We start from the raw sequence: 22875 nt of genomic DNA, 5'->3' as shown, positions 1-22875 counted from the left end.
ATGCGACTCTGCGACTCTGTGGCTCTGCGAATTTGTGGCTCCGGCTGCTGCACGTGCCACAGCCGTTGCTGATGGCAACCTTTTGGCCCAGTGCCGCTTGGCTGAGGCGCTGATTGAACGATTCGGCAGGGAAAGATCATCACCCGTGCCCATTGCTGCCCATGAGATGGAGAGTTGATGAGGTGCAAATTGTGGCTGCCATGAAATTGCAAATCAACACAAGCCACCCCTTTGCACCTCGTTACCCCCGCCATGCCCCTCATGCCACGACATTCGCCTTGCATTTCATTCAAAATTGTTTACTCAACTGCAAAGCCTGAAAATTGCAAATCGAATTCGGATTTGTGCGCGCCCGCTGCCTGTCTGCCTCTGCCTGACGCTTGATTTGTTTTTGCGGTTGCCACAAACCACACAGCAGCAGCACCAGCAGCAGCAGCACCAGCAACAGCAGCAACAACAACAATGAGAGCCTCAATTTCGAGCGCGCCCTTTAACAAGCGTTTAGTCTGCGCGCCTGCGCCAGGGCCGCCTCCTCTCTCTCCTTCGCCTCCTCCTCCATCTGCTTCTCCAGGCTCAAACCAACTGTGGCACCTCGTGACCCGTTCCCAGTGCCCGAAATTGATGTTGTTGTTACTGTGTAATGGTTAAATCGGTTAGAACGAAATCCCCCTATAGACCCGACACGCAAGCGCCCTGCATTTACATATTTTTGCCTGCATTTGAACTCTGAACCCCAAGCTGAATGAATACAACAGCTCCGAACTGTAACTTGCAACTGCAACTCCAACGGCAGCGACAGCAGCTGCGTCAGCTACAAAACGGAAACGCTGCGGCTTGTCACTGCGAAACCCTTTGCTTCAATTAACACTTTTGAACTTGACAAGAGCTACACACACACACTCGTGCTGGGTGTCGACTGTGCACATCTCTCCTCTCTCTCTCTGATTAGCAAGCTACTCTTTAATTATCCAGATAAACACACATACATTTATCTAAGAAAAGAAAATAACATAAAAACTCATTATTAATCAAAATTGATTATATATACGTTTTTCAACACTGGCTCGGATAGGCAACTGACCAATTATTGGCCCTGGTTTGGTAGACGGAAAGAAGAAGCAAAATCTGCATTTGTTTGGTCTGTAAATTTCTCTAAAATATCTTATTCATTTTTTTCCCCAATCCCAATTTCACCTTAATGTAGTATAATGCTAAAGCATTACTAAAAAGTTGTTTCAATAATAATAATAATATTTCTCTCACTTTTTCTCTCACTCTCTTCGTCTCTCTCATTTATTCGCCCTTTCTCTCACTTGGTTGCCCTTTCGTTCGCTTTCTCTAAATAGCACCCTTCTATGCAATTCTCATATCGTCCGGTATGGCTTACATCATTAAATAATTTTAAACAATATAACTAAATTACCAAGGTTTATTGTTTGTTTCCTAAGCGATGTCTTTCTCTATGTAGCTAGCGCGTTGTCTCTGACTCAAACTCAATTTCACGTTCCCTCTTTATTGTTTACTCTCGCTAGCTCTCTCTCACTCTCTTTCATTCGCTTTCTCTTGTTATAGACATCCTAAACATCACCCTTCTATGCAATTCTCAGGAAGTCAAGTATGACTTGCAGATTTCGATTGATTTATAATGCATATAAGTTGTAAACATTAAGCAATATAAAACAATATTTATTAGAAAACTTTTTCATTCTTTAGATAATAATACTAGAAAAATAAATGTTGCTTAATGTTAAATAACATAGTATAATATAGACTATATAAAAAGGAAAACATATTTTATAGTGCAACTATTTATTGAATACTACTCGCTATATTTCTATTAACTAAGTAAATAAAACATAAGCTTAGATTGGCTGATTAATACGCACACACACACTCACACACACACATAAGTACACACGCGATGAGCAATTTGCAATCCAGAACAAGAACTTCCGGTCAGCATCGTATTTTGTTTCGTCTTCTTTCTTTTTTTTTTTCATTTTGCCTCATTGAACGAGTTAAGTGTTGTTTCCATTTTATGAATGAATGAAAATCTTGTCATCGTGCAGCGGCTGCCACATCATCGTCAGCTTCTGCCGCTGCTCCCGCTGCCGCTCCCCCGTTGACATATCACGCGCTGCGCCTCATCATTCGCGTCCAATTAGCGCAATCAAGTGGATGCCACCAAGTACAGCCAAGTACTGTGAATCCCCAAACACCCCTCTATCCCTGTCTCCAGTCAAACCCCGCCTAGACAATTGCGCAGCGGCAAGTAAAAAAAAATCTACGCAAAAGTTCACAGCTTGATAAGATTAATTGGCTGCATCAATAGCGAGCCCCTCTCGGTGGCCCCTCTGAGCCAGCGAGCTGCTGCAGTCAATTCCAAATACATTTGCAATTTGTCAAATTTGGTAGCGAGCAGATAAATTAATTTCGGCATCGATTTGATCGCTTGTCTCTGGCCATTTTGCATTTTCAGACGCTGAGCCAAGTTTGCCGCACTGTCTGCTCCTGCTGCTGCTGCTGCTGCTGCCTCATTTGGTTGCCGGCCAAGACTCTAGCCTGGCTTTGGGCCATTGTAAATGTGCTTTAATGACCATTGGTCAGCAAATCTCATTTTTTGTCGCTGCCGCCGTGGCTGTAGCCGAACATGCTCGACATGGACCGCCTGCTGACACACACACACTCGCACACACACACACTCGCACACACACACACACATTCTGGTTGCCAAATAGTAGTCGTAACTGGTACCTGCCCCAAACGAAAATAATGACCACTGTCCACATGCTGCACATTTGCACATATTTTGCGCATTTTCCCATTTTCCTTACCTATTTTATCTTTATCTCGCTGCCTTGTGCCCCTCACTCCCCTCCCTCTCCCATCTGCTTGCATTTTCAACACCCGAAAAACGAAAAAGAAAACAAAACTTCACACTTGGCTTTTCCCCAACTTGGTCGTCATTTGAAAAATGACATTACAAATTGCGCACATTTGTCTAATTAAATCCCTGCTCCAATAACGAGATCTTAGATTACAATCTCACAGCGGTGCGTAATGGCTTTGGTCAGTTGGGGTCTACACTTTGGGGGCTCTCTCACTCTCTCTCTCTCTCTCTCTATCTCTCTCTCTCTCTATGTTTCTCTGGTTGGCTTTTCCCGAGCAAAGTTGGCATTTGTTCAGGTGGCAGCTTGTTGAAATGTGCTTAAATTTTGATTAGTTTGCTGGCTGGCAAGAAAATAATTGAAGAAGCTGTTGTAAATTTATAAGTATAGCTTGATAAATATTAAATACATTATAAAAACAGGCTTTAAGCTGTCTTAAGACTCCTTTCAAATGCGTTGAGTAGCTTTTCCGTTGGGATTTATCAGTTGCCATTATGTTTTAATACCCTGAACCCGTTGAAAATGTATGTAACAGCCAGATGGAAGCATCTTCGACCCCATAAAGTATATATATTCTTGGGTAGCATCAATAGTCGAGTAGATCTAACAATGTCCGTCTGTCTGTCCGCGTGAATATCTGTAAATCTATAACTTCCCACGTTTCCAAGCAATCGATAAGAATCGATATCGAAATCCTGTTTTTCGAGCATATCTCTTAGGGTTTAACGGCTAGTGTCACCAACTTTGTATAGTGTATTTCAAGTATATTTCATTTTATAACTCCCCCTAGAGCGAGCTGCAGTTGGTGTTGGTAGAAGAAAGCTTAGGGTACCTCCTTATCGGGCACTCCCGACTGGATCACTCATTAATATTGATATATACCAAGCCAAGTGTAAATCCCAAGCGAGTTTTATTCTGACCGACCTTTTCCTAACGTAACACTCTTTTCTCTTAGCCAGGCGCAACGTTTTCGTGTTATCGTCACAGTAAGCTCTTTTCTTCCAATGGATGTTAAAAAAGCGATAACATAGCGATATTGGTAATAAGTCACACCAAAATACTTTATAAAACCTAAAACCTAAAAAACTTTTTAGCAAAAACAGCCACCGGCATTCTCTTGTTATTCTCAAATTGAATCATTTAGACTTGGACGGTGAATCACTTGATGAATCGTTCAGTGAACCACAAAGAACTAGCTTTGTAGATGAGTCGTTCAATAATGTACTTCATATATATGACCCTTTTATTATGATGCTAACATATTTAAGCTACATTTTATTTGAAAAGCATGGTTCTATGAAAAAAGTCCACCTAGCTCCTCTCTAAATTATCTTAGCTTAAAGCTGAAACAATAGATATTTAATATATTAATTTAATTTTAATTTTGCCATTAGCTCGCACAGTTCTCCCACATTTTTGTTAAGCCCTAGTTTATTTTATTATCATCTAATATCGATTGAAAAATTGTTTATGCCCCCGACTCGTAGCTAGTCGCATAATACCCAAATAGGGGCTTTGAGGGTTTTAAGTGGCCCTCGTCTCGCATATAAAATGTTTGCTGCTGACCAATTAGAGCTCATCGAGTGGCCAACGTGGCTGCTGGCCAAATGCAACCCCAAGCTGGACGAATGACCGCAGACAACAGCAACAAAAACAACAACGCTGCGCCAGCATCTAATGAAATTAAGCAAAAAAATAAAAAGAAAATAATAATAAGCCAAAGAGAAGCAAACAAGCTCCACTCAAATCGAACTCAACTTAAACTCAACTCAAGCTACACCAACTCAACTCGTTCGCTATCAGCTGCCTGAGCTGGAATTTCACTCGGTTTTAGTTTAGTTCACTCAACTGATAAGAGCACGTGTTGCTGCAAGCGCCATCTCTGTCGCGCATGCATGCAGTGCAGCCCGACGAGAAAAACTCTAAGCGCCAGGCTCCTTTTGACTTTTTCACTCAGTGCGCGAGGTTGCCACCAGGTGTGTGAAGCAGTATTTGAGAATTTTCTAAAATACAATTTTAAACAATTTTGAGTTATTTGATTGCGATTAATACAGCACGTATATTTAGTACATTTTTAACTAATTTATTTCATCCATATATAACTATAATTTAAATATATTATATAATTCAGTTCTTCTTTTTTCAATATTAGAACGATTCATTCACTCGGTTACATTTAACGCTTAAATTTTATTTACATTTATTTTGTATTTGCCATTTGGCGCTGACCGGCACCAGCGTCTGCTAAAAGCTGTCTATGTGCGACAGTAACAGATATACGCAAAAACGTAAGCCAGAACGAGAAAGCGTCCGTGCTTAAGCCAGTGAGCAATGTGAGAGAGCGTTTGAGTGTGGGAGAGCGCAACTGCGCCTGGCGGAGTTGCTTGCTTAATATTTTTCGTTGCCGGTAGCAGCAAGCATGCGCTCTCTGTCTGACCAGTTGACTTGGGGCGCAGGCGGCGCTGGCGCTGACGCTGACTCTGTTATACGCGAGCAGCAGCCGCAGCGGCAGCAGCAGCAGCAGCAACGACGCCGACTCGACTTGGACTTGAGCTTCAGTTGCTCAGCCGCAGTCACAGTCACAGCCTCAGTCGCAGTCGCAGTCGTCAACATAGCTCAGTCCGGTTTTGGAGCCCCCAACGTTGAGCGCGACTCGCGGATTGCAGCAGTAGTTGTTGTTTTTATCGTTGTTGATATTTATTGTTGCCGTTGCCGCTGCCGCTGCCTAAAAAATCCCATTTCCCCATAAATATCCAAGTGCGTCTCCGTGTGCATGCGAAAAAATTAAATAGCCGACGGCTCTCAAGTGCATTTTGTGTGCGAATTTCAAAGTAACCAAAAAGAAGAATATATCTATAAACAGATGCAGCTGAATAAAACTAAATATACGATCAATAGTGTCCAAAACTGAACTGGAAACGAACGTAAGTTAAGCACACAAGAATTGTGTTCCATTTGCCTTCTTTATAAGATAAGATAAGACAGCTTCTCCGAAGATGCTGTGCCCCCAGCCCAAGAGAAAAATTGAAAGTGTGGCTCTTTATTTTCACGCCCGAAACGCATATTCCGATCTGATTTCGAGACGCCAGCTCGGTCTTAAAAGAACTTCTTATCGCCATATGCGGAATGATCATAAAATATTTTGTAGCTCAGTTCGGCGTTAAATTTTTGAATCAGGCCTCGCCACTGATAAGAGATTCGTATTCATAAATCTGTTCGCTTGAGCAATCGAACAGAGCTGATTAGCTGGTTGCCCAGCTTGGGGAGATATATTTTTGTAAATGTTCGAGCTGTATTCGTATTTGATTAGATTGCGTTTGCCTGGGGGCTTTCCCAATGCCCATTTCCAAGTACTCGGCGCAGGGCAGAGAATCACTTTTCGTTAAAATTAATAATGCTTGCCACAAAGCTGGCAACGTACAACAGAATCATGTAGAAGTGATTAAATTAATTAATGATATAGACACTGCGCAATAATGTCCACGCACACAAGACCCAAAGTCGCAAAGACTCCTCGTATCTATCCATCTGTGTTGATCTTCCTCTTGGCCGGCCGTTGGCTCTTCCTGTTCTTCGCATGCAGCGCAGCGCATCTCAGCGCAGCGCGGCGCACCGCATGATGCTGGCCAGGCGATCTTCTGGCTTGTCGGAGCGCGGAGGCGCACAGATCGTTGTCTTAACTTGTCGTACACGATGTCTTATACGTGTAGCAACAATTTATTTCGCTGCCCGATCCAGTCGCAATCGATGAGGATCGTCGCACCGGCCACGGCCACGGCGACGGCGACGGCGACTCATCCCCCGGCGATCAATCAAGCGACGAACCAGGCACAAGTTAGACCCAATGATCAATATTAGTTAACTAAAAATAATACAAGTCGTCTTATCTCTATCTACTTACCAAGACACAGGCCACAGTCCAGGGGCTCCAATTGCGATCTTCATCATTTGTAGATGGGGCAACTGTTAGCTAGGCAGAGCCTTTATAGAATATATATATTTATATATATGTATATATATCAATTTAGGGCTAGATGCTGTGTAGTTTTATTCGATGTACATTTAGTTTTATATAGGATATACTTTATATAATTTATATATATTGTATACTCAAAATATCAATTGATCGATGGAAAACTTGTAGATCTCAGTAGATTGTGCGATCATTATAAAGAAAACGCCTCACTTTTTAGCTTCGATTTTGACATATATTGAAACTCATATACATCATCTTTTCATTACTTTCCATATGGATTAACAGACACATATACCTTATTTCCTGTTTTTATCCATATTTCTATTTAAATATTCATATTCTAATTTCTGACTGTATTGATATTTCATTCTTGTTCATACTTAAGTTTAAATTGATGAACATCGGGTTCATATTTATGTGTAGCCTATATACAGATACATCTCTTATAAGCAACAGCTTTAAATTGAGGCATCCCTTCAGAAACTTTATCATGAAAGTATTTTGGGACTGGTTCTTGATAAGCAACCCAAAGAAACCCGCAGCAAGTTACCAAAGTCTTGAATATTTCTAGCAAATGCTATGGATTAAATTCGCAAAATTGCAAAAATTTGTTATTAAATTTAAAAGAAAATAAAAAACAAAGTATTGTTTATCAGTATTGTTATTAATAATTTTTGTTTGATTCACATTAACAATTGTATATTATATATCAATAAGGCTTATCAGTCGAGAAAGTGGCGCTTTTTTTTTTTTAAATATAATATGGAATATATATAGAATATATACATATGTGTTGTATATATAGCAAATAATATATGCTAGATAGATACGTCCTATAATCTTTATATAATGGAATACTTGCGTACTTTATTGATGAGTCAGCTTGTATGTAACAGATATGTGCATATATACGTGCATATGTCATATAATTTTTGATGAAAAACTTCATTTAGAAAAGAAACTTATTTGGAATATAGAATAAATATATGTTGTATATAGATCATATAATATATGCTAGATAGGTACGTCCTATAATGAGTCAGTTTGTATGTAACAGATATGTGTATATATACGTGCATATGTCATATATTTTTAGAAGTAAGACTCCATTAAGAAAAGCTAAACAACTGAAAAGCAACTCATTTGGAATATAGAATATATATATGTTACATATAGCATATATATATATATACATATATATGCTAGATAGGTACCTCCTATTATCTCCAGGTACATTATTGATGAGTCAGTTTGTATGTAACAGATATGTGTATACGTGCATATGTCATATAATTTTTAAAGTAAGACTCCATTAAGAAAAGCTAAACAACTGAAAAGCAACTCATTTGGCTCGCACTTTGGTTTGTTAAGATCTTTTATGACTGTCGTAATTAGTTTTTACTTTAGTCTACATATTTCAAAGATGTTTTATGGTGCAGCTGCCCTCGGTAGAGACTTTATCTTGTCTAGGGTTTTCGGTTTTCTCTGATTTCTCGCGTTTTATGTGCCGCCTCACCGAGAGAAGGTGGTAGAGAGAGAGGGAGAGAGAGAGAGAGAGAGAGAGAGATGGAGACCTAGAGATGCTATTAAAACAGGCACGAGTAACTGTGCCTGGTTGTTTTTTCCAACTAATATCTGTGTCCAAAGTGCTAATTGAAGCATCTTTAGTCTCGAGCGGGTCAAAGCAGTCAAAGTTCTTTGGTTTTGTGTGCTTTGTTTATAGTCTTGTTTTTGCTTAAATGGAGAACCGGCGGTCGAGTGTGTGGGCAGATATGTCGCTCCAGCTGGCCAACTGTCCAACTGTCCTCTCCGTCTGACTGACGACAAGTGCCTACTACACCTCTTTCAGGTAAACTGTCAAACTGGAGATTGTTGTCGAGCCATGTTTACAGTCTTCGATGTCGAATTAATTAAACTAACTTGCAACCCCATTCAGGTTAACAACCAACACACACACACACACACACATACACTCATGTGTAGCCTGCACCTCAATTTGTACTTTTCAAAAGCAAATCTGCCTCTCAGTTGAAATTGGTCAAATGTAACCTGAGGCCATTGACTGACCCGCCCGAGGGGGACTGCTGCCTCCTGCTGCCCTTCGGCAGCGGTCACTCATCAGTTGTCCTTAGGCCACAGCCGAGAAAAAGGACATAATCGCCTGCAATATATTTGAACAAAAGTTGAGACGTTATCCTTGAGTATGCCAGGGCTTTTGTTGAGTTTAATTTAGATTTTGAGCTGCGTTCCTTCTGGCTTCAATTAAGCTCTACAAATGCAAGCTTTTCGTTTGCCAATTTAATTAAATTTCAATCATTTCATAGATAGATAGATATCATTAATCTCTAGAGCTAATCTATTGGCTAAGGCAGCTCTTTTTTAATACCCTATAAGCATCCTATGAGGAAGAGGTTATCGTTCAGATTTATGAGCCAGGCAGAAGGATCTATCTTTTATGCTAAAAAACTTAACTTAACAATATTTAAAATAAAATGTAGGAGTCTAAGATATATATTTTAAAACGAAATGAAGTAGAAGATTTAGACTATTCGCATTTCAGAATACACTCAAAATATCATAATGATCCGACAATTAACAGAGAAGTTGAGAAAAAATGATACTAATATAAAAAAAAAAATATTGTATTAATAAAACCTAAATCCTGATTATTGCTTTTATAATAAAGCTTAGATTCTTGAATATTTCCATTGCTGATAACAGGGTATTTTCTAGTCCAACTGCAACCTTCTTAATTCTATATATTCACAACAAGTTCAAATGAATTTTAATTTCCTGCATATGTAGAAGAGGTCAGATGTTGTATAAAGCTCATCAGCTCAGCTGGCAAACGAGCAGCCGCTGCGCCCTCCATCCTCCCCCCTCGCCCCTTGCCACGAGGCATCCTTGTGTAGGAGCTGCAGACAAAGTGTTTGGGCCATTGATTGGAATATTCATTGAATAGTTTTTAAGCTGATTTATATGCCATTGTGTGCTGCTGTCGACAATTTAATAAATATTTAATTTCAATGCTGGTCAACGGCTGCTTCTAAATCCGCACACACATAAAAGATTCAATCAAGCGCAGACGAGGCATGCACCTTCGTCCTGATGATGCTGATGATGATGATGTTGCACTCAGTTATTAATAATAATAACGAGTACTCAGACACACACACACACACACACACACGCACACACACACACGCACACACACACGCACACACCCAACTTGCCGACATGGTTGTCGTAATTTGCAAAACGCACAATCGCTTCCTATAAATCAAGAGCGGGGGGGATGGCCAAACCTGTTGTACTCTCGCATATATGAGAGCTATTCAGATCAAATGGAGCAGCGCTCCGTTGCCATAATTCACCTGGCGTATCATAAAGGTATTCAGTATTCAGTATTCAGTATACAGCATTCAGCCAGCCTTTGTCAGTGAGTGCACCCACCAAATCCAAAGCCACAGACGTCAACTGCTATCAATCTCAGGTGAAACAGAGCTAGCGTTGCCTTCTATCCAATGCCTCCCCCTAGCCCCTTTTCCGCGCCTTCGGATTGGCAACGTACCGCTCAAAGGAAAGCGCCCGTCGCAATAGATCGCACATTGCTGATAGAGGCGTGCCTGCCACTCCACTCTCCACACAGCTCCACTGAAGAGGGGGCGGGCTCAGTAACAAAGGCCACAGTTCTCTGGAACGCAACGAAATCGTAATACTCTAGACCGAAATTGTAATAATGAAAGACTCGAACTCTTTAAAGGGGAGTATTATTTGATAGATGCTTAAATGCTTGTAATATTCCACTTTGGTTTAAGTAGAATATGGTTTAGGTAAATATCTTATACGTAAATTTACCGAAACACAAAAGATTTAAAACAGAAATCTTCAGATTCTTCATTTATTTTTATTGTATACTCTATGCAGTCGCGTCGATAGGAGCTTTGAAGAAAATGAACTTTTAATACTTTACTTATTAAAGAGAGAAATAGTTTATATTAAAAGTGGCTATACCAAATTTACGAAACCTACGTAAGACTCAGATTATTTGATGCGGAGATCTATTTGATGGATACTTGTAATATTCCACTGTGGTATTAAAGTACTTTATAGAATTTGGAATTTTTCTACACCCAACTTTTTCAAAACAGTTATCTAACACACAAAATATTTGAAATTGACATCTATGTATGGTATACATACAGTAAAATACAAAAAAAAAAAACAAAGAATCCGAAGATGTCAATTTCAAATATTAAAATTTTGTAGTCAAATCGATGGAAAATTTTGGAAAAAGGAACTTGTTTTACTCTCATTATTAACGAGAGAAAAAATATAGTTTTAAACTTATATTTCAAGTTCGATCTTACGATCAATTTTATTTTAATTTATACTTGTATTTCCAAAGTTTACATCTTTCACTTTAAACTTTGAACTTTTTGCCTTCACTGTTTATTGCTTGAAATGCATTTAATCTTCAAACATCCTTACGACATCAAAGTATATGATTTATAAAATGCCATAAATATTATTTTAAATTATCATATATTATATTAGGATGCTTTCGGCAGCCTTTGTTCTAATAATATTTATTTCCTTTCTACTCTCGTATAACCTAGACTAGGATATAAAAAGTTAAACTTAAAAAATAAAAATTTAATGGTATTCATGTCATTAGTATTTTATATACTTATCTCTGCTCCAGTTATTGATAGGTGTTACTTAATTATATTTAGTCATATCTTCGATCTAGAGAGCAACTCATATTCCTCTTCCTACCTCCCAGTCCCATCTCTCTTTCTCTTTCCCTCTCTGCTATCTCGCTCTCTCCCTGCTCATTCCTGTTGAACAAGTGATGGCATTCGCTTCCGATTAGGGTATACAAAAGGCAGAAAATCAAACAATGCTCTGCAATTTCAGGCCCACAAAGGATGAACGCAGCAGCGCGTATGGCCCAGAGGAGCAGATTGCAGTGCGCAGCTCTCAGTTGGCAGTTCGCAGTTGGCAGTTGGCAGTTACCAATTCGCAGTTTTCCGTTTTTTGCAGTTTTGAAGTTGGGTTTCGTGGAGCGCCTTTAGCTGTTGTTCAGTTGTTGTTATAAATTATAGTGCCGCATGCGGCATGAATATGGCTCTGAGGCGGGCACTATAGAGTGAAACTTGGGCGGCTATAAAAACAAACCTGCCGCCCCCGCACGTAGCTCGATCCGAGTCTGTGTGTGCTCTGCCTCCTGACTGTGGCTGGTAAATATTTTACAGTGTACCGCTATAAAATTTGGTATTCCAAGACGCCACACACTCCACACAGGCTGAGACTGAGACTGAGACTTGGGCTGAGGCTGAGGCTGCTGTGGGGCTGCCATTACCACGTTGTAGGCATGTTGTAAATGCCAGTCGATCTGCTGTGGATGTTGTCGTGTGTATATATGTGTGTGTGTGTGTGTTGTCTTGGCCATAAAAACAAAAATGAGCCCACGTTTAACATGGCGCATTTTCATTTGCTGGCGGCGCATCAGACAACAAAACTGCAAAAACCAACATCAAATCTTTTGGCGAAATCTGCCAAACTCTTGCCCAAGATACTCTCATTAGAAATGTGTTTTGGTTTTATTATTATTACCCATTTTTTAATTGCAGAAAAGTGTTGCCATTTGTCAGCTTATTGTACAGAAGATTTAAGTGTAGCTTCAGTTGTTGTTGTTAGGATGTGATCAAAGTTGAAGCTGATTTGATGATTCCTTGACTGAATACCATAGGTTGTTAAGTCGTATTCTATATACTTGTAGAATTTTTATTTGAAATGTATTAGCACGTATTTGAGCTAAACTGATCGTCCCTGAAGAGTTCTTATGTGAGATAATAGATATAAATGGTTTCCTAAGGGTTTGTATTTAAGATACAATACATCCATAATGTAGCTCGGGCTATGATATGATATTTCGGCTATATAAGCATTTTGGCTAGATTCGTTCTTTTTTTATGGGTTCATACATGGGATACTAATAATATTGTGGTAAACTAGCTACTCTGAAAGTTTGCGTTAAATCGATCGTCTCTTAAGGATTCTAATGTAAGATAATAGAGAATATGTCTCCCTTAAGGGCCTGTTTCTAAAATACAATTTATAGTTTTATGATAAGATATTTCTGGCAATTTGGCTCGATTTGTGCGTCTCTTATGGGTTCCTCAATGGGATACTAAAGGTTGGTTCTCTTAGTTTTTTTCCTAAGGCCACTTTATATTGTGGTAAACAAGCTATTCCGGAAGTTGGCATTAAATCGATCGTCTCTTAAGGATTCTTACCTAAGATACTATAGGCTGCTTTTACCTTAAACTGAGTTGTGGGACAACCAGCTGAAGTTGACTTTGGTTTATTAATGGCAAATGCTGCGTGTGACAATATTTGATGAGCGCAACTGCAGCAGCAACCCACGCGTCGCATGGGGAGGGGGGGGGGGGGGGGGGCGCTGGTTCAGCAGATGGCAGACAAACAAAGCGCCGCAGTTGTCAAGCAGCGACAACAACAACAATAACGGCAACAGCAGCGACAACAAATGCGACTCTGTGCTATGCTAATTACTGGACATGACGGCAGCGAGCGCTTTTGGAATCGGCAGCAGCAGGCACAAGCAACAACAACAACAACAATAAAAACAACAACAATAACAACAACGAGACTTAAAAAGCGACCGTCGGACCATGTGAACAAAAGGCGCAAAACGTTTTTACGCACACTCCACACAAGTCGCAGCAGTCGCATTTGCATTTGCATAAGCAGCCATAAACTTAACAGGCAGCAGAAGCAGCAACAACAACAACAATAACAACAACAATAAGAGTAAAAACAACAACAAACAACAACAACAAACGTGCGATCGCTGTTGTTTATGGAAAGATATGTACTATGTGTACTTAGCGCGTTTTCTTATACCCTTGCAGAGGGCATTCTAATTTTCTTACTAAGTATGTAACGCATAGCAGAAGTTATCTCCGATCCCATAAAGTAGAGATATTCTTGATGAGTATCAACAGGCGAGTCATTAGAGCATGTCCCTCTGGCTCTTTCTATGCCAACTAATCTTTAGTTTTGATGCTGTGCTACTAAAACTTTTCGTTGCATGACGAGATCGAACCTCATATCATAAAGCAGCCGTAGATATAATCAGGAGAAAAATAAGTTCTTGTATGAAAGAACATATCTTGACTTGGTGTTGCAGGCAGTACATATGTTAGAACCGTTCAGAACGAATATAATATACCTTACAGTTGCCATAGGAAAGTTGAGCAAAGGAATTAAGATCTTGTATTAGCAACTTCTTTGTTTTTCAAGATATCTTAACCGAACATGGCATTTACGAGTTATACAATGCACCTCACATATGAGTCAAATACTATCAACATCAGATTATATGAGCCATATAATATACATATGATATATAACCCTAAAAAAAAAAATTAAAAAATATTTGGTTTTTCAAGATATCTTCACTAAATTCAGAAATTACGAGCTTCACAATTGTCCGCTCCAAAGCCATAGCCCATATGTCCATAAGAGTATTTAATCTTCGGCGAAGACAGCTGCTCTTCTTTCTTCTTTCTGTATGCAATACCTTTGCTTTTCTTAGTATTAATCTGTGTGTGTGTGTTAGTCTTAGTGTATGTGTGCGTTGGTGTTGCAACTTGAAAAATTAGCAATTTTTAAAGCAAATTTCCTTATTTAGCAATAAGCTTGCTAAATTCCAAATCAACTGCTTAAAATGGTGCTTTAAATTCTTGTAATAAGATCATCTGTAAGCTTAGTAGATCTTAAGTCAAAGAACGGCGCCTCTCGAGTGGTTTGGTGGGATACCTGGAATGTAATATGTACATATGCATCTAATATATGACTAAAGATCCCAAATTTTTGTATAGTAGTCAGATAAACAAGATAACCTTTTCCTAACCAACGATTCATAAAAGTTTAAAAACGAGTTTTCGTTATCGAAATCCAGGCAAGACTGTAGAACCATTATGAGTTGTACAAAGCTCATAAGCAAAAGTATATAGACAATATATTCAACTGCCCAAATTTTTTTTATTTATCGTATTATTTTGCGTAATATGTAGTCCTTAAAAATTGAGCTGTCATTCTGGAAATTGAAGCAAAAAGATCCCGGCTCGAAACCCAGGCAAGTGTATGATAAATCTAAACGACAGGAGTTAACACTATCCTGTTACTTAACAGATATCTGTTAACGATCCATCGACTTACATAAAAGCGGAGATAGATAAGGGCAGTCGTCTGTTATCGCGGAATAATAGGTGTTTTTAAGTTGAGTTGAAATCACATGTGCTATTATTTTCAAAACGCTTTTCTCTGTGTTATTAATCACATCAATGAAATAAACATGTTTAAACATATCCTATCAAGTTGAAAATAATAAAAATAATTATAATAATATTAATAACATGAATAGCTTGCTTGTTTGGAGTATAAATCAACGCTATCGTCGAATTAGGAATTAGCCTAATATAAGAAAAATATATTAAAAGATTTAAAGAGTTATGCATAGAAACCAACTTACGAACGAAAGTTCATACAGTGTTCTATATTATCTATCTATTAATTTTCTCAAAAGCACATTTATCTACGGCACCCTTGGAGTTATTGCTTACAAATAGTTTCACCAATTGCATAGATAATAATTATATAGATCAAAGCTGTTCTAGTTAACTATTTATGCGCGGCTCAAGCATTCATTTCGCACAATTGTTGCCGGGGTGATGACAGTATAATGAATACTTCACGTTCCGCACATCATCAATCATCGGGCGTTGTCCGTTGTTGAAGATCTTTGAATGGGACTCATCGAGCCGCGGGTGAGCATTAGGTAATGCCCCGCCCTGCCCCGCACCGCAAATGGCACGAAGTCCAATTCTAATTAGAGCTATTCAATAAGCCAGTCTTTAAACCAGTTTTGATTGTTCGGAATGGGATTGAAGCTACTTGGGCCAAAAGATGACAATGTGTCCCCCCTGGTCGGGGGAAGCAGGAAGGCAGCGAAACATGCTCAGAAATGTCAACTGCCATTTCTTGTTACTTTTTATAATAAAACAAATTTTGTAGAGCCGCAACACGAAATCGAAACTTTCGTTTTTCCTCTTGTTCAAATAAGTCTTGGCAGCAAGGTAGCCAAACCAAAGAAATCCAGCAAAAGACTCACGATATTTGCGTGCCTTGGCGAAATTGAATGGAAGTCAATTGGCAGTCACGTTTATACTCCTTCTACAGTGCCCAAAAGGCAGCATTCAGTCCTCTGGTCAAATTAAATTGTCAGTTGTTTGGGCCAACAAAAAAAAAAAAAGCAGGCAATGTCTTTTAAGGAGTTTCCTCAAGTTTCCTTTCGCGATTGAGCAACCTATGCAATGCATTTCAAAATGCTAAAGTTTTTCCACAATTTCCCAAAAAAAAACACCGAAAAATTCCCAAGTAGTTCACAATATTATGGCCATGAAATGTGTACAAAACAATGACAACGACAACTGCAACAACCGCAATAACAACAACAACAAACACAACAACCACAGCAACAACCGCAACTGACAACAGCAGCAACTGACAACAACAGCAACTGGCAACAACTGACAACGACGGAGGACAAAACGAAAATCACGAACCCGGAAGCTGGCTTTACTTGGCTCTGTTTCAACTCTCTCCCTCTCTCTCTGTTGCTCTCTGTCTCTTGTTTCCTTTATTCTCTATCTCTCTTTCTCTTTTTATCAGTGCACGGGCGGCTCATATTGTACCTTTATATCGATTATTATTCCTGGAGTTCGAAAGATCAGCTAAGGATTTTCCATCTTCTATCAATAAGCCTAAAATCGGATTTTCTCTCTCGCTCTCTTTAAAAAATTATAAAAACATAAAAATTCCTTAAATAAAGAATCTTCTACAGGCTCTATATATATCGTAGGCGCTCCTCTGTGCTCTTTGTTCTTCTCTTTTTATCTAAAGGCAGAATAGTTTTGTCTTGATATGCCTTGGCCTAATGGAACTTGTAAATGTATTCACTTTGATTTTCATATAATCCATAAAAAGGTAGCTCGAACAAGAACATCACTAGATTCAATATTTTCTTTAACGTTTATATTGATGAACAATATAAATATATTTCCTCAAAGAATAATTAACTCAAAACTTGTTATTACTTTGGAATTCTGACCTTAAAAGAAACTTATAATCAAATTTAGGTTTATAGAAGACAACAGACGAGCCTTATAATCAGAGCCTCTTCTGTTGCAGCCCTCGTTCTTCCATCTGTTAGCCCCCCTCTATTTCCCCGCGTCAGTGTATCACATGTGCGCGGCATTTGTTGTTGTTGTTGCTGCTGCTGTTGTTGTTGTCTTCAATTTCTTCATTTTCGACCAAACAACCGCCCACCGACACCGCATGGCGAAATTTCCGCTGAAGATCAGCAAAAGAAGCAGCCGCAGTCGTGGGTTGGGGTAGGAGCTGGCGGAGGTAGACCCAAAAGCAGAGAACCGGTCGCTCGGAGCGAGCACATGAAATTTGTTCGCGCTTGTTGACAATTGTCGTGTAAGGGCCCATAAAGAATTTGAAATGTGCAGCGCGCATGTTACCCTGGACAATGGACAATGGACAGAGCAGAGACAACCATAGGAGAGAGGCAGAGAGGGGGGGCAGTTAGGTGTACAACATGACGCTTGGCCAACGGCAGCCGCGTTGTATGTCCGACTCTGGTGTAAATTACTTTAGCACAAACAACAAGCAAAGATGAACCACTCGGCCAGCTCCTCGACTGCGGCCAGTTGCAGTTGCCAGTTGCCAGTTGGCAGTTGGCAGTTGTGGCAGGTTACAGCAGGCAGAGTCGTCAAAGGGGCAATCAATCATGTGGCCAAGTGGCGGCCAAGAATGCTGATGCTAACTAAATGGAACCTGTTCCGATTGGTCCACAGTTTGGCGGCGCAGTGCCATAGTTTATGATACCCCTATACCCAATGTGTACAAATTAAGTAGGGTATATTGTTGTTGTGCAAATTTATGGAAGAAACGATAAACTATATGTTCTTTATCAGCATCAGCTGCCAAGTCCAGATACCGTTGTACTTTCCCCCAAGAAGTTCTTAGTTTTCGCGAAATCGATAAATATCGATGTTTGCTCGATGTTTGTATAAGCTGTTCTTGTGGTGTATGTAAAAATGATAAACCATATGTTCCTTATCTTATAAAAAAGTTAATCTCAGAGACTGAAAAATCTCGATGCTTCCAGGTTTTTTTCTCAAAATCGATAATTATCGATATTCTGCCTAAGTTTGTATATTTTCATTTATTTTGTGCAAGTGTATGTGAGAAACGATAAGCTACATGTTCTTAAACAGCCGTGTATTTACAGCTTGGTGTTTTTTATTCAAAAAGTTCTTAGTTTTCTCGAAATCGATAAATATCGATGCTAGGCCTATGTTTCTTGAGCATATCGGAAAACATATACTCCAGCTAAAGACACCAAATTTTGTATGTAGGTTCTAGTTATGTGTAGACAAATTAGGAATGTTTTACCATTTGGATATCTTTACTTTTCCCTAATTGTAAAGATGGAGCCTTGAGTTTTATTGCATGCACATATTTGCATGGACTCCTCAAGCCCTAAGAATCTAATAACAATCTACAAAAGGGCACAAATTTTATTCAAGAAAAAAAGAAAATATGCATGGTTAGTTGGAGTTAAGAGAAGAACTAAGCATGGATTGCATATACTGGAGCTGGGTGCAGGGTATCATAAAGGCTTGCCTCTTGTGATTGGGCTCCACTGTTGCTATCAGTGTTAAATCTACAAGATCATTTTCTCAGCGCTGCGCGGCTCGCAAACCCATAATTTGTGATTGTTATAAAGTCGAACGGGCCAATCTCGAGCGGCCCGGACCGACTGCTCCAAACCAGTCAATCAGACCAGGTCCCGGGTCTCAGTCTCGTAATAGACTCGTCGCACGCGTAATGAATTGAAACGTTTCTGATGGTTATGATCACTGCATGTTGTTGTTGTTGTTGCTATTATTATTGTTGTTGTTGTTGTTGCTGCTGCTGCTGCTGCAGCTGAAACTGCAGCACGTTGCACATTGCCCATTGCCCATTGCCTGTAGCCTGCCATCGATCATTGCTGCATTCAACTTCAGTTGAATTTCGGCTTAGATACTCGTATCTCGCTGCCAGGTCGCTTCTCAGAACTTCAAGTGGGCCATTGTCTATGTCGTTGGACGCTGTGTGGTTCCAGCTTTCAGATGATTTATTTTGCTTAGACAGAGAGCCGAAGCGTTGACAGGCGACGTGCTCGAGTCGCAAAACTGTGATTGAGCTGGCCAGGCCGAGGAAACGTTGTAATTTCAGAGACGCCTAACCTATAGTTAAAAATATAATCTAATTGAACAGGAAGCGGCGGGTATTACTTTATATGTGCCATTCAATTAGCTAAAAATTCAAATATATGGCTCAGACACATGCCTGTCAGACTTGTAAAGAGCTCCATCTGATTTTCACTTTAAGATTTATATTGAAGACCCGAACGGAAATAATTGAAGTACACTCAACCCAGAATGAAAATGCGAATAATGAAAATAATGTATAATATTGTTGACTGAGTTCTAAGTAAGAAAACAAAGTAGTAGTAGAGTAGTAGAATTTCTTAACACAGGTTCTTAAAAAGGTTTTCATTTAATCTCTTCTCGTCGGATTTGTATTAATTTGTTATTAAACGTAGCAAATACTCTACATTAACTTTAAGTAGTTCAAATTGATCTACTGAATAACATCTTAAACATTTTTGAAATTCATTTCTGTCTGATATTATAAGTTAGCTCAGTCTATGTATAGTCACTTAGAGTATCCTTCTGAATATTGAATTCAGCACGAAAAATGCCCCATTTAATCCCTTCTTGTCGGCTTTTTAATAATGTCTTAGTAAACGTATCAAATTCTCTATCTAAGCTTTAGGTAGCTCCAGTTTTTTTCTTAATAACAATACAAAATATATTTAACTTTCTTTTAGAATTTCCTATATTTATTACATAAAGCAAACAATCACAATGTTTTTTTTATAAAGTGTCTTATCTATTCCATTGTTAAGTGAGAGTTTTTATTATAAGTATAATAGTTTCTTAATAATCCTCACGTAACTTGTATCTTGGAAGAGTTTATCCTCAACCAAGAACCCAATCAAATCGGGTGTTTGATCTTTGCGGAGGCTTTAGAGGAAGGCGTCTCTCTCTCCTCTTCAGCCTCCGAATCGCAATTTCTGCTTGGTGATTCTAGTAGTTATTTGTGGATCGATACATCTCTTTGAAGCGTGGAATCGGGAACGTAGCAACCACGTTCTTGCATGACTTGAACTTGGTTTAATTTAGGCTTTTCGGAAATTCGCCATATTTAGGAATGAAAGGCAGGCATTGGTAGAACAAAATAAAAAAATATATGCATTAATTAAACAAAAAAAAAAATCAAGAATTCTAGAGCAAATAATTAAAGCTCCGCCTAATTAAGAACTGCTTTTCGTCGAACCAATTCAAGTCCGGGTTTTCTATTAGTTTTTCATGATCAGGAACCCAACCTTAAGCAAAACCAAACTTAGGTTTGACGCAAACCAAAACATGGTTCAGGAGCCAAAACTCAATGCAGTGAATATTGATTTGGTTTATGCTTGTTTTTAGCGCTGGTTCAAAATACGTTCATAGCCAACCAAAAACAATAAGCTTAAATGCAATGTTTAACCATTATCGTTCATTATCGTTTAGCTTAAGGTATTATTTTTGATCCGAGGTTTTCCTGTGACTCGCTCTCTCTGCATAATGCCTGGGGCTTTTGCGGTGATGTCAAGTCACCATTTGGCTCATCTCTCATTTGGTTGACTTTGCCCACATAGCCATATCAAATGAATGGAATCTCGCCAGTTGAAAGCTTGTGGCACGAATTGACTGCCAGACCGCCCGCCCAGCGGCAACTGTTTGGCGAACAGCTCTGCTGATTTTGGCTTTAAGTTTTGATGGCTTATCAGCCAAAAAGGCTGCACAGCCAGGCAATTGTCATGGGGATCGGAACTTGGAACTGGGAATATGGCATTTGTTGCAATCTACTGCAACTACTGGATCTGGGGTATTACAAAAGGTTGCTCTAGCTAGATGCAAATACATATGTATATCTTGGGGCGGGGCGGGCAGCTGAGGTTGTTCTCCCTCAGACCAGCCGGTCCTTTTGGCTTGGATTGTCTACGCGCGCGCCTATCGCGAACTGTCATCATTTTCAAATTATTTCTCGTTGAATATCTAATCAAGATTCATGCATGATCGCGGCTAAATTGCTTCCAGGCAACAACAACAACAGCAACAACAGCAACGGCAACAACAATGCATAATGCAACAAGCACCGTGGCACCACGGCAAGCCAGGCTGGAACGTGCAACAGCATCGGCAACATGCCCCCAAAAAGTCAGACGCTGCCTTTCGGTTGCCTCACTTGAATTTTCTGTTTGAAGTTTTTTCTTATTTATTTTCCTTTTTACTATTTTTTGGCATTGTTTTTCTTGCTGCATTTAATAGTGTTGTTATTGTAGGCCAATTTCTAGCTATTTTTTTTTGGCGGCTCTTGAACCAGTTTTTGTTCGTTCTGCAGGCAGCTTTTCCTGGCCAGGAATTAGCTTTAACAATTGCTTAAAATACAACTCAAATGAATCAGACGCCTTTGCTTGTTTTTAATGTTTACGACTTGCTGTTGTTGTTATTGCACACTCACATGAGTGTGTGTGCGAATGTGTGTGCGAGTGTGTGTGTGTACGTACTTGTACTTGAACTTTAACTCATCTTTATTTTTGCTTAATTGAAACTAGACAGCGGCTGTAGGTAAATATGTAACTCAATTACACACAATGCGCGCCTGTGAGTTGACGACTGAAGTCAATTGCCAGCTACTTGACATGAATCGCCAATGCGCTTGGCAATTGTTCGGCACAGGGTGCTTCAGGTGCAGCTTGTGCAGCAACCAGTGCTGATTATCGCATGTTAAACTGTAGTTAAAGCGGCTGGCAAATGTTGCCAGCTAAATACAGCTATCAAAACGAATTTGATAACATGTTTGTAAATGTTAACATGCTTAAATAAATGTTAACTTTGACATGCACCATAAAGCGTGGAACTGTTTGAACATCTTTTCTATAAAATAAACTGAAATATACTTTTTATTTTAACTTGAATATAGTTTTATAGAGCTTCGTCTCAATCAGATAATATTCAAAAGCTTGTATTTAAGCATGGAAATAGTTGGGTGGAGTGATGTGGCACTCGGATAATATAAATTAAAAGTGTTGTTTTTCGCAGGCTATTTACTTAATGTTGGAAAACATTGCGGTAAATGTTGCCAGCTAAATACGAACATGTTTAACATGCTTAAAAGAATGTTAAATTTGACATGAACCTTAAGCCATGAATCTATTTGGACATCTCTTCTATACAACAAATTGAGATTTTATTAAAACTTGAACTTATCACTCAGATAATATTCATAGGTCTATATTTAAGCTTGGATATAGTTTTTTAGAGTTATATGGCAATCAGATAATATTCATTAAAACCTTGTGGATTTTGAAAACCTTCATCATTTTTGTGATCATGGCATTGCCAGCATAGAAATCTGCAAAATTCAATCTAGAATGATGCATTAATATAAAATACAAACCTTGTTTTATTTTTTGTTGCTTACTTAAGAAAGAAGTTGGTTTATGGTCTAACTTTCCGCTTTTTTGTGTAATGCTATGATAGAATTATAGAATAATGTCTAAAATACAATAGGGGTACAATAGTTTGCAATTGATCTTAAAGAAACTTTTCTTTAGTCCAAAAACTTCATCGAAACTAAAGCGAACTACAGATGAAAGTCTTTTACTTAACCAGAATACAAATCTCAAATTTTTTTAATTCTCTGTTAATTGGAGATAATACATTATAATACATACCTTACAAATGAAATTCGTTA

General features: G+C 39.0%; 1 protein-coding gene and 1 long non-coding RNA gene across 4 annotated transcripts in view; one reads left to right on the top strand and one right to left on the bottom strand.

Annotated features, from left to right (window-relative positions):
• The window catches only part of Ntan1 (N-terminal amidohydrolase 1), a 28009-nt gene that overhangs the window by 1791 nt on the left and 3343 nt on the right, over positions 1-22875 (top strand). Inside the window, exon 1 of one of the 3 annotated variants that reach the window (XM_064686988.1) lies at positions 981-1138. The exons of 1 other annotated variant lie outside the window; for it this stretch is intronic. The gene's annotated coding sequence lies outside the window, so the exon portion shown is untranslated. Of the gene's footprint in view, positions 1-980; positions 1139-5480; positions 5813-22875 lie in introns of those variants that run through there. One more of the 3 variants, XM_064686989.1, reaches the window with a different exon arrangement.
• Positions 284-1200, bottom strand: LOC135431724 (uncharacterized). The gene is made up of 2 exons (XR_010436812.1): positions 1082-1200; positions 284-992 (listed from the first exon to the last, which is right to left on the bottom strand). It is a non-coding gene; the product is annotated as an uncharacterized LOC135431724 (long non-coding RNA).

Source organism: Drosophila montana, unplaced genomic scaffold (genome assembly GCF_035044405.1).
Source record: "Drosophila montana isolate Dmon_TW-CO22-7 unplaced genomic scaffold, ASM3504440v1 contig_3200_1, whole genome shotgun sequence".
In the NCBI taxonomy this organism is placed as follows: Eukaryota; Metazoa; Arthropoda; class Insecta; order Diptera; family Drosophilidae; genus Drosophila; species Drosophila montana.
This window is presented reverse-complemented; position numbering and strand designations above follow the sequence as displayed.